Genomic DNA, 11,703 nt, shown 5'->3' with positions numbered 1-11,703 from the left:
GGGGGTCGGCGTCTCCAAAACCAGCCCCTCTGAGGTCTTCTCGAACCTTCTTTCTCTCCACCCTTCCCTTCCGAGGGTCCCAGTTTGGGCGCGGCGGGGGGGCAGTGGAGGAAGGTGGCTCCGCAGCCTCAGGAGAGCGCTTGCCCTGCCCGACCGGCCCGGGAGGGGGGCAGGGTGTGGGGTTGGGGACCTCGAGGGACCCCGCACCCTCCCCGCCGCCTGCAGGAATTCGGGGGTGTCAGCCGCCGCCCAGCGCCCTGCGATGCCCCCTCGCCTGAGCGCTGTGCCCCGCAGCTGTCGCCAAGGGCTGGCGGAGGAGGGGTAACACTACACCCGGTACGTTTGGGGACAGTCCGGAGCCTGGGGAAGGGCGGTGGGAGGACTGCGTGGGAGGGTTTAAGCCTCTAAGGTTCAGTCCATATTTAACACCGCTTTCCGCCCTCATGCTGCGAGGTTTCCAGGGGTCTCTCCGCTTGCTCCACCTGTCACCCCCAACCCGCCCTGCTTCTGCCCACTCCAAGGCATGCCCCTTCCCCCAGGTCCTTAGGCCACCAGTATCAGGATCGAACTCAACACTGTCTGGGAAGGCTGTCTCCCTAAGCGAGAAGCTGCCAGGCCCCTTCCCAGACCTGGGCCTCGGGCATTCTCCCTTCTGATGCCTTTTTTCCACTTAGCCACTCTGTCTGGGGAGGTCTTTGACTCAATCGCAGAAGAATGCTGTTCACTGTAACCAGCCGAGGGGCTGGATGTGTTTAATCAGAGAGGCCTTGAGCGGGGGGTGGGGGTGGGGGGGCCGGGGGGGCGGCCGTGCAGAATGCTTGTGGGCTGTGCGTTGTGATCTGTGTGCCCGCTGCCAGCTGTGTGAACACCACGTGGTTGTGTGTGTGCTCTGTGGAGGGGGAGGTTGTAGGATTGTGTGTCCACGTGTGACTCTGTGATGACCGTGGGGTACCTGTCCATGTGGATGTACCCCATGCGGATATGTGACTGTATAATCATGGGGGAGTGATTGTGTGTGTGGTGATTGTGCTGGTGGTGGAGTGTCTGTGTGGCCGGCTGTTGTGACTGTGTTGTGGGGCGTGTGTATAGCTGTGTGCGTGATTGTGTACCTGCCGGAGACTGGGGACTGAAGTGTGTGGGAGGGAGGGCTCACAAGCAGCTGTGTGGAGTGTCTTCTGTGTGTCACTGGGGCCCGAGTATGTGGTCCTTAATCCAAGTTTCTGAGTGTGCTGCCTTTGGCGTATATTTATATCTCTCTGTGTAGTGCAAGGGGGTGGGAGATTAACACCCAGGGCAGCCAAATATACCCTTGTAAGGTATGCACGAGAAAAAGTCGGGTTTTGGAGGCTGCTGGTCATTTTCTGACTTACCTCTAAAATATTCTAGGGGAGGAGGTTGGCAAAGCCTCTGGGGCTGGTCATTTGACAGCCATTGCCAGTCAGAGGGGAGCCGAGGGAGCAAGGGCAGGGCCTGCCAGCAGCACTATTTGCTGTGGTGCTAGGCAACAGGCAGCAAGGGTGGCATTAAGAAGGGCTGTCCCTTCCCCTCCAATCCTCAGCCCAGGACCTGGCCCCGGGCTGCCCCCAAGACTGATTCCTTAACCGCTCTTAAACTCCCCCTAAGCCCTTCATTAGGCTGAAACACTGATTCCCCTGGGGTCCCAGAAGCACCTCCGGTCCTTTGTTTTTGCTGTTCCCTCTCCCTAGAACACCCTTCCAGCTCTTCATGTCCTCTCTTCTTCAGGTCTCAGCTTACATGTGATCTCCTCAGAAAGACCTTCCCTGATGTGCTCCTCTCCCACATAAATATCCATCCTTTTACTGTTTGTCCCCTTTTACCTTGTTTATTTTCTGTACAGCACTTACTGCAATCTTTAATAATATTGTTCATTTTCCATTCCTTCCTTTTCTGCTTCCCCCACTAGAATGGAAACCCCATGAAGGCAGAGACTTTGTGTGTCTTGTTCACTTCTGTGTCCCCAGGGCCCAGCACAGGGCCTGGCATATAGTAGGATCTCAAAAAGTTGTTGAATGAATGAAGGAAAGGAGGATGGTCCTCCCTAGGCCAATTCAGGCAACATTTGATGCCTGCTGTGTGCCTGGCCTGGGCCACTCGCCACCAAGGAACGCCTTTGTACTCAGGGAAACAGACATACACATGTGCCCAGGCTGTGTACACCAAGGCAGAGGGAGGTGGGTGAGGCCACAGGACTCCGTTCACTTGGCAAACATGGGCACTTGGCCTGTGCTGGGTCCTGTGTCAGAGCAAATGGCCTTCTTTGGCCCAGGGCCCTGTCTGCAAAGAGCTCACAGTGTAGAGGATGCTAGAACTGTCCCCTGGGGCTACAAACCCCTGCAGAGAATAATGCTAAATCACTGAGCTGAGTGATGGGCTAGGCACTGAGAACCAAGGAAGCCAAGGATGGGAGAGATTAACTCCAGGACTGGGGACAACCTCACAGATGAAGTAACTTGGGCCTGGAAGAGGAGAAAGGGCGTTCCGGCGTCAGGCACAGACTGCTTGGAGAGACAAGCACAGCCACTCTGTCTCTCAGCCCCTCCACAAAGCTGAGTCCACGAAGAGAGAAGCCCCTGGGCTGGCTACTCTTTGCCTACCCTTCATTCTCTGTGCTTCTCTGCCCTGCCCTGTGTCCTGGGGCTGACTACCACTGACAGTCTCACCTGGGCCCCCTTGCCTTACGGTTTCAGGTAAAGTTTGGCCAGTAGGAGACATTGCCAGGAGATCAGAGGGAAGGAGGAGAGTGAGATCAGAATATTTATAATACTGTGATTTTGGCAGTTACTATGTTCCTCCACTGAAAGGCACAGCTCCCGTTGGGTGGCCTGCAACCCCAGGGCACGACTCCTGCCAGGTATGTTAACAAGGCTCCCTCCCTTGCCCCTTCAGGCCCTGGGACTAGTGACTCTACCCCACTGTTGTGAGCCCCAGGGTGCTTCACCATTCCTGCCAACACCTCTGTAAATAGTTCCTTCATTAAACCCTCTTCTGGCAAATGCTTTGAGTGTTCTCCCCTGTTTCCTGCTGAGACCAATAAGGTAAGAACTAAACTTAAGGAAGATGAGTCTTTGGCAGAGAATTTGGGGAGACCCTCTTTCTAAATCACCACCCAAAACCAGAATCAGAAAATGTTGTGAACTACTACAAAGCTACGGTAATCAAAACAGCATGGTATTGGCATAAAAACAGACAGATCAATGGAACAGAATAGAGAGCCCAGAAATAAACCCACATGCTTATGGTCAATTAATTTATGACAAAGAAGGCAAGAATATACAATGGAGAAAAGACAATCTCTTCAATAAGTAGTGCTGGGAAAACTGGACAGCTACATGTAAAAGAATGAAATTAGGGCTTCGCTGGTGGCACAGTGGTTGAGAATCCGCCTGCCAATGCAGGGGACACGGGTTCGAGCCCTGGTCCAGGAAGATCCCACATGCCATGGAGCAGCTAAGCCCGTGTGCCACAACTACTGAGCCTGCACTCTAGAGCCTGCGAGCCACAACTACTGAGCCCATGCTCCTAGAGCCTGTGCTCCTCAATAAGAGAAGCCACCACAATGAGAAGCCCACGCACCACAACAAAGAGTAGCTCCCGCTCACCGCAACTAGAGAAAAGCCCGCACACAGCAATGAAGACCCAGCGCAGCCAAAAATAAATAAATAAATTTATAAAAAAAAAAAGAATGAAATTAGAACATTTTCTCATACCATATACAAAAATAAACTCAAAATTGGGACTTGCCTGGTGGTCCAGTGGTAAAGAATCTGCCTTCCAATGCAGGGGACACGGGTTCGATCCCTGGTCAGGGAACTAAGATCCCACATGCTGAGGGGCAACTAAGCCTGTGTGCTGCAAACTACAGAGCCCACGCGCTCTGGAGCCCCCACAGCACAGCTAGAGAGAAGCCCGCGCACCACAACGAAAGATCCCACGTGCCTCAACAAAGATCCCTTGTGCTGCAACTAAGACCCGACGCAGCCCCCAAAAAAAAAAAAAAAACTCAAAATGGATTAAAGACCTAAATGTAAGACTGGAGGTCATAAAACTCCTAGAGGAAAACATAGACAGAACACTATTTGACATAAATCATAGCAATATTTTCTTGGATCTGTCTTCTAAAGTAAAGGAAATAAAAACAAAAATAAACAAATGGGACCTAGTTAGACTTCAAAGCTTTTGCACAGCAAAGGAAACTATCAACAAAACAGAAAGACAACCAGCTGAATTGGAGAAAATATTTGCTAATGATATGACCAATAAGGAGTCAATATCCAAAATATATAAACAGCTCATACAACTCAACATCAAAAAAACAACATGATTTTAAAAATGGGCAGAAGACCTAAATAGACATTTTTCCAGGGAAGACATACAGATGTCCAACAGGCACATGAAAAGATGCTAAACATCATTAATCATCAGAGAAGTGCAAATTAAAACCACAATGAGATATCACTTCACACCTGTCAGAATGGCTATCATCAAAAAGACCACAAGTAGCTCTTTCCCATCTTGCAAGATAGCAGATAAAAAAGCTGAGAAGCCAGATACTAAGGAGAAAAAACCTGAAGCCAAGAAGGCTGATGCTGGTGGCAAAGTTAAAAAGCTTAAGAAGGTTAAGAAGGGGAAGCCCCACTGCAGCCAAAACACTGTCCTGATCAGAGGAATTGCCAGATATTGCCAATCGGCTATGTATTCCAAAAAGGCCTTGTACAAGAGGAAGTATTCAGCAGCTAAATCCAAGGCTGAAAAGAAAAAGAAGGTGACGGTTCTTGCTACTGTCACAAAACCAGTTGGTGGTGACGAGAATGGTGGTACTGGAGTGGTTAAACTTCGCAAAATACCTGGGTATTATCCTATCGAAGATGTGCCTGGAAACCTGTTGAGTCACGGCAAAAAAACTCTTCAGTAAGCACATGAGAAAACTATGCGCTAGCATCACTCCTGGGCCCATTCTGATCATCCTCACTGAGCGCCACAGAGGCAAGAGGTTCATTTCCCTGAAGCAAGGTGAGCTTGCTACTTGTGACTGGGCCTCTGTCCCTCAGTCGAGTTCCTCTGTGTAGAGGAACACCAGAAGTTTGTCATTGCCACCTCCACCAAAATTGATACCAGTGGTGTGAAAATCCCAGAACATCGCACTGATGCTTACTTCAAGAAGAAGAAGGAGGGGACTTCCCTGTTGTCCACTGGGTAAAACTCCACGCTCCCAGTGCAGGGGGCTCGGGTTTGATCCCTGGTCGGGGAACTAGATCCCGCATGCATGCCGCAACTAAAGATCCCAAGTGCCGCAACTAAAACCTGGCGCAGCCATAAATAAATAAATGTTTTTAAAAAAAGAAGAAGAAGGGGGACTTCCCTGGCTGTCCAGTGGTTAGGACTCTGTGCCTCCACTGCAGCGGGCACGGGTTTGATCCCTGGTCAGGGAACTAAGATCCTGCAAACGTGTGCTGCTGCCGAAAAAAAGAAGCTGCGTAAGCCCAGGCACCAGAAGGAGAGATCTTCAACACAGAGAGAGAGAAATACGAGATTACAGACCAGTGCAAGGTTGATCAGAAAGCTGTGGACTCACAAATTCTGCAAAGAATCAAAGCTGTTCCTCAGCTCCAGGGGTACCTCTGCTCTGTGTTTGCTCTCACAAATGGAATTTATCCTCACAACATAGTGTTCTAAACATCTTATAAAGAGCCTAATTAAATAACTGGTCCATTTAAAAAAAAAAAAAGACCACAAGTAACAAATATTGGTGGATGTAGAAAGAAGGGAACCCTCAGGGAATTCCCTGGCAGTCCAGTGGTTAGGACTCTGCGCTTTCACTGCTGAGGGCCTGGGGAACTAGGATCCCACAAGCCACTTGGCGTGGCCAAAAAATAAAAAATTAATTAATTAATTAAATAAAATAAAAAAGAAGGGGACTTCCCTGGTGGTCCAATGGTTAAGAATCCGCCTTCCAAAGCAGGGGACACGGGTTCAATCCCTGGTCGGGGAACTAAGATCCCACGTGCCGTGGAGCAACTAAGCCCGTGCACCACAACTACAGAAAAGCCCACGTGCTGCAACGAAGAGCCCATGCGCCACAACTAAGACCCAACGCAGCCCAAAAAATTAATAAATTAAATAAAATAAAATGTAACATGTATTAAAAAAAAAAAAAAGAAGGGAACCCTCGTACACTGTGGGTGGGAATGTAAATTGGTGCAGCCACTGTGAAAAATGGTATGGAGGTGTCTCAAAGAACTAAAAATACAACTACCATATGACCCAGCAATTCCACTCCTGGTTATATATCCAAAAAAAAAAAAAAAGATACATGCACCCCAATGTTCATAGCAGCATTATTTATGATCGCCAAGATATGGAATCACCAGATGAATGGGTAGAGATGATGTGGTGTATATATGTAATAGAATATTACTCAGCCATAAAAAGGAATTAAATTCTGCCCTTTGCAACATGGATGGACTTGGAGGGTATTATGCTAAGTGAAATAAGTCAGACAGATAAGGACAAATACTATATGATATCACTTATATGTGGAATCTAAAAATTAAAACAAACTAGTGAATATAACAAAAATGAAACAAACTCACAGATATAGAGAACAAACTAGTAGTTACCAGTGGGAAGAGAGAATGGGGAAGGGGCAAGATAGGGGTAAGGGATTAAGAGGTACAAACTACTGTGTATAAAATAAATAAGGTACAAGGATATATTGTACAACACAGGGAATATAGCCAATATTTTAAAACTATAAAAGGAGTATAAGCTTTAAAAACTGTGAATCATTATGTTGGACACCTGTAACTTACATAATATTGTACATCAACTATATCTCAATTTTTAAAAAATTTTCTACTAAAAAAAAAAGTTGCAAACAGATTAAAATCCCATTTTAGGTGAACAGTGACCTCCTGGCCACCACTCCGAGCAGGGTCCCAACCCAAGAGGTCCCTCTTAGCTCACCTTACTCGGACTTAGGCCTCTAGTTACCCTGACCAGGAGAACGGGTCAGGGAGGGGCTCAGCGTGTGGGGAGGATTGGGGGGATAACTGGCAGAGGGATGAGCTGGGAAGTAGAGAGGCTCCAGAGGGCAGCAGGGAGGGGAGCCTTGGCAACCATCTGCACCAGACCCCAGAGCACACCCTACGTAAGCTTGGGAAGGCAACCCTGAACCTCGGTTCCCTGCCTGTGAAATAGGCAACTAATACCGTCTTCACAGGACTGTCATGAAAAGTAATTAAACATGAGGCTCAGCACAGGAGTAATTGGAAGTGAACTTGCTTCTTGGAAGCTCAGAGTAGCACATTCCCCATTATTACTGATGCAGGTGGAGGCCATTCTGCTGAGTTTCTTCTGCATGCCAAGAGCTCCAGCAAACCAACTAGACGTGGGGAGGTGGATGGTGAAAGATGCCCTAGCCGGGCCCTCCAGCCCACTGCTTCAAGGGAGCCGGGTACAAATCCAAGCTTTGGAGGCAGCAGACCCGAGCCTAAAACCTGCCTCTGCACTTACTGTGTGACCTTAGGAAAAACCACTCTTATCTCACAGAGATTGTTTTCTTCTCTATAAAATCAGATAACATTTTTGACCTCATGGGTTTGCTGTGAGGACGAACTGAGAACACAAAAAGCATTTAGTCAAGTACCCGATACAATGTAAGTGCCCAAATAATAGTAGCTATTATTTAAAAAACTCTCTTTTCTCTCTCTTACTCTCCCTGAAACTGCAACCAGGGACTTATTTACTGCAATATGTCCATTCATTCATTCACTCCTTTATTAGTTCATTTATTCATTTCAACATTTATTAAGATAGACAATGTTCTAGATCCTAGGAACACAAGACTAGGAAATCATTAAAGCAAGAAAAATATCTGTATTTTTTCATTGCTGTATCCCTAGCCCCTAGGCTTTAAATAAATAATGGCCATATGAGCAAATGGTATTAGCTATTTTCTTGAGCACCTATTACATGCCAGGTGCTAAGCTAAACCTTTTTTTTGGGGGGGGGCGCCATGCAGTTTGCGGTATCTTAGTTCCCCAACCAGGGATTGAACCCGCACCCTCGGCAGTGAAAGTGAGGAGTCCTAACCACTGGACCGCCAGGGAATTCCTAAGCTAAGCATTTTGTCTGCATTATTGCCGTGTATCCTCAGAACAGTCCTAGAGCATAATCCCTAAAGCATAAATGAGCATAAAGCTCATTTACTGATGTTTATGTAAAACTGAGGCTCAGAGAGGTTAAGCAGGTTAGATGACCAAAGTCACAGGTAGGAAATGCTTGTACTCAAATTCAACATACTGCCTCCACTAATGACTGAATTATTTTTTATCATCGTTATCATTATGCCTGACCTCCAGAGGCTTATAGTCCAATGAGGGTCCAATGGCCTTTTCCTCCTCGGACTTACCCCAGAGGGGCCCTTGGCATGGCCACACACTTGGGCAGAGTTGGGTTCAAATCCAGTTTTTCATCTCTGGCGAGTTACTTAACCTCCCAGAACCTCAGCTTCCACTTCTGGGAAATGAGATTGGGTGGGCGTTAAATGAGAAAATGTGTTGGAAATGCCCAGCACTTTGCCCAGTGTACCAGAGTCGCTTGATAAGTGTTATTCTCATTATTTCCTCCTTCCTCCCTGCCCCCTCGGACCGCTGTGTGGGAGCCACCTGTCTGCAGCCAACCAAGGGTTCAGAGGACGCCGCACTCGGCGGTCGTCCTTGGCGGCAACGCCGAGCACTGCCTCCAGGGGGCGCCACCACACCGACCACCCCATCCCCCCGCCCCCCGGGTCCCGGGGGTTGCTGTTCTCACCGCGGCCGCGCGGGGTCGTCTGGGCCCGGAGTTTTCAGGGGCCGAGGGCGCGCGGGCGGCGGGGAGGTCCGAGCCCGCGATGAACCCAAGGATGTTCTTCGGGAATCACAGTGATAATAATAGACAATAATAATAGTAACGGCACCGGATCCAGCAGTCATCAGCTGTTACCGATTTAAGAGGCGCATTCGCGTGCTGGGAGGGAGGTTGCGGGACTCAAGGGAAGGAGCCAGGCTTAGTCTCAGGCTGCGTTCTAATCCAGACAGCCCACTCTCGCGTTCCGCTCTGTAGCCTTGGGCCTCTCACAGCCTGCTTCATCAGCATTCAAATGGGACCATAATAATATAGTTCTTTTTAAAATTAATTAATTAATTTATTTATTTATTTTGGCTGTGTTGGGTCATAGTTTCTGTGTGAGGGCTTCCTCTAGTTGCGGCAAGCGGGGGCCACACTTCATCGCGGTGCGCGGGCCTCTCACTATCGCGGCCTCTCTTGTTGTGGAGCACAGGCTCCAGAAGCGCAGGCTCAGTGGTTGTGGCTCACAGCCCCAGCTGCTCCGTGGCATGTGGGATCTTCCCAAACCAGGGCTCGAACCCGTGTCCCCTGCATTGGCAGGCAGATTCTCAACCACTGCGCCACCAGGGAAGCCCAATAATATAGTTCTTGAGAGGAATAAATGAGCTCCTGGAGAGCTCATCCGAGAGCGACTTGGGAACGTGCATTTATTGTCATTCTCACCTCTACCCTGTGAGGGAGCTATTATTAAGTTGCCTTTACAGCTGAGGATCCTTTGGGGGGCCTTTCCCAGGCTCCCTGCGCTGGGTCTCTCTCCTAGCACAGCCCACAGGCCAGTCCAGGAGCTCACCGCCTAAACCCACCACTCAGGAGTGTCTCCTCTCCTCTCTGGAGGTGCGGGTTCTACTTCAGACCCTCAGGCTCCTCTGGACACTGCCTTTCCATGCCTAGGTAACGGCTCAGGCCAGTAGACTTCCTCTGGCTGGTCCCACTACAAGCCCCCTCTCCATGCCTACCTACCTCTTCCAAAACCCCATCCAGTCACCTCCTCCAGAAAACCTTTCCTGGGCTCTCTCCCCCCAGGTCCACAGCCTTTGCACATGCTGTTGCCTCTAGCTGGAACATACTTTCCCTCAGCCCTAAAGCCTGTTAGGGCACAGCTTAAATATCACTTCTTCCAGGAAGTCCACTTCCCCTATGCTACTGCAGCCCCCTGTGCTTCTAAACAGGTTGCAGCATAGGGGACTGCTTATTTAGTGCTTCATCTACCACCTTTACATAGTGATGCCTCTGAAAGCAGAAACCACACCTATTGAAGGCTCCATAGCATCCCAGAGTGGGGCCCAGCAAATGGGACAAAGTGAATGTTCAGTGAATGCATGTCCGTTGAATGAGTGATTAGACCCAACTGGGTCCACTCACAGAGCCTTCTCAAGAGCCTCAGCTCAGAGGCACATGCCTAGTCACAGAAACAGAGGCGACAGTCATGCAGAGTCACATGCAAGCATAGAGTCACAGTCATACACAAGAGGCACATGCACAAAGCCGCATTCATCTGTGCTCATTTCTGCTTCTCTGTGTCTGGGTACCTTTGTGTCCTAGGTATGTATTTAGTCTCTTCTATTGTGACTTGGGGCCCCTGAGAACAAGAATTGTGTCTCCTTTCCTAGCCTGGTAGCCCCTAGGGAGAGTGAATTGCCTCCATTGGACTGGGAATCCCAGGGGAAGTGTATGTCTCCCCAGGTAGTTTGGGGAGCTGGGCCAGGGAGTGTCTTCCCTACCAGCCTGGGTGCTCTTGGATTAGGCTGTCTCCCACATCAGACTTGGAGCCCTTGGGACGGGGCCATAGCTCCCCCACTAGCTATTCTTGGGCCCTCAGGACAGACTGGGTCTGATTAAGCTGGGTACTCCAGGAGCAGTGTTGAGCTGGATCTTCCCCATCAGATTGGTGGCTCCTACGGGCATGGCTGTGTCCTCCCAACCCCTCTCCACCCCTGCCACCTGCCCACCCACCAGGCCCTCCTCCCACCATGGTACAGTGATTGGGGCTGGATTGGGCTGCTGGGGCTTTGGAAGCAGCAGCAAAACTAACAGCAAACCTGGGAGAGGCTGGTCCTACAGGATCCCCTAGGAGGTGACGGGATCAGGGAGGCTTCAGCAATGGGGGACCTGGCCCAGTGTAGGGTATCTGGGCAAGTCCTTCACGTGTCTTCCATTCATTCACCAAGCCCGTCCCAAGTCCCTGGGCCTGGCCCTGCAGCCACCACATCTATTATCTTGTTTAATTCTCTCACCGGTCCAATCCTGGGAGGTAGGTGTGATCATCACCACGTTTCTAGGTGAGGAAACTGAAGCTCAGAGAAAAGCAGTGACTTGCCCTAAGTCACATAGCTGGGAAGTAGCAGAGGTGGGCTTCCCACTGCACAGGCTGCTTCCTTCCAGCCCAGGTTTGAGGAACACTGGGGAGGTAGAGTCAGCAGGGTGCAGTGACTGTGTGTGTGTTTCTGGCTTGGGCCTGTGGAGCTGGCTACGGAGATGGGACTGCCAGGAGTGGGAGTGCCTGGTAGGGAGACCGGGAACAGTGAGGAGAGGCAGGTTCCACAGGCAGCCGGCCAGGGCAGGCAGGAGGCGGGCCAGGCCTGGAACCCAGTCTTCCCAGTTCCCAGCAACAGCATCCCCTCCCCAGTCGGCTCCTGGTACTGGAGTCCTGGTTTCAAGTCCCATTCATCATCTGACCCCTCTCTGGGCCTCACTTTTCCCATCAGAGGAACCAGGGCAGAGACCTGGTGGGGACCGTGGCCGGCACTCCTGCTCCTTTAAGCCTTTCTCCGTGGAGGGTGTGGCCGGCTGCAGGTG

General features: G+C 50.1%; 1 pseudogene; it reads left to right on the top strand.

Annotated features, from left to right (window-relative positions):
- Positions 1–4,661: 4,661 nt before the first annotated feature.
- On the top strand, positions 4,662–5,694 carry LOC133088779 (large ribosomal subunit protein eL6-like; annotated as a pseudogene).
- The last annotated feature ends 6,009 nt before the right edge of the window (positions 5,695–11,703 follow it).

Source organism: Eubalaena glacialis, chromosome 3 (assembly GCF_028564815.1).
Source record: "Eubalaena glacialis isolate mEubGla1 chromosome 3, mEubGla1.1.hap2.+ XY, whole genome shotgun sequence".
NCBI lineage: Eukaryota > Metazoa > Chordata > Mammalia > Artiodactyla > Balaenidae > Eubalaena > Eubalaena glacialis.
The sequence above is the reverse complement of the archived record's forward strand: the minus strand, read 5'-3'. Positions and strand labels throughout refer to the sequence as shown.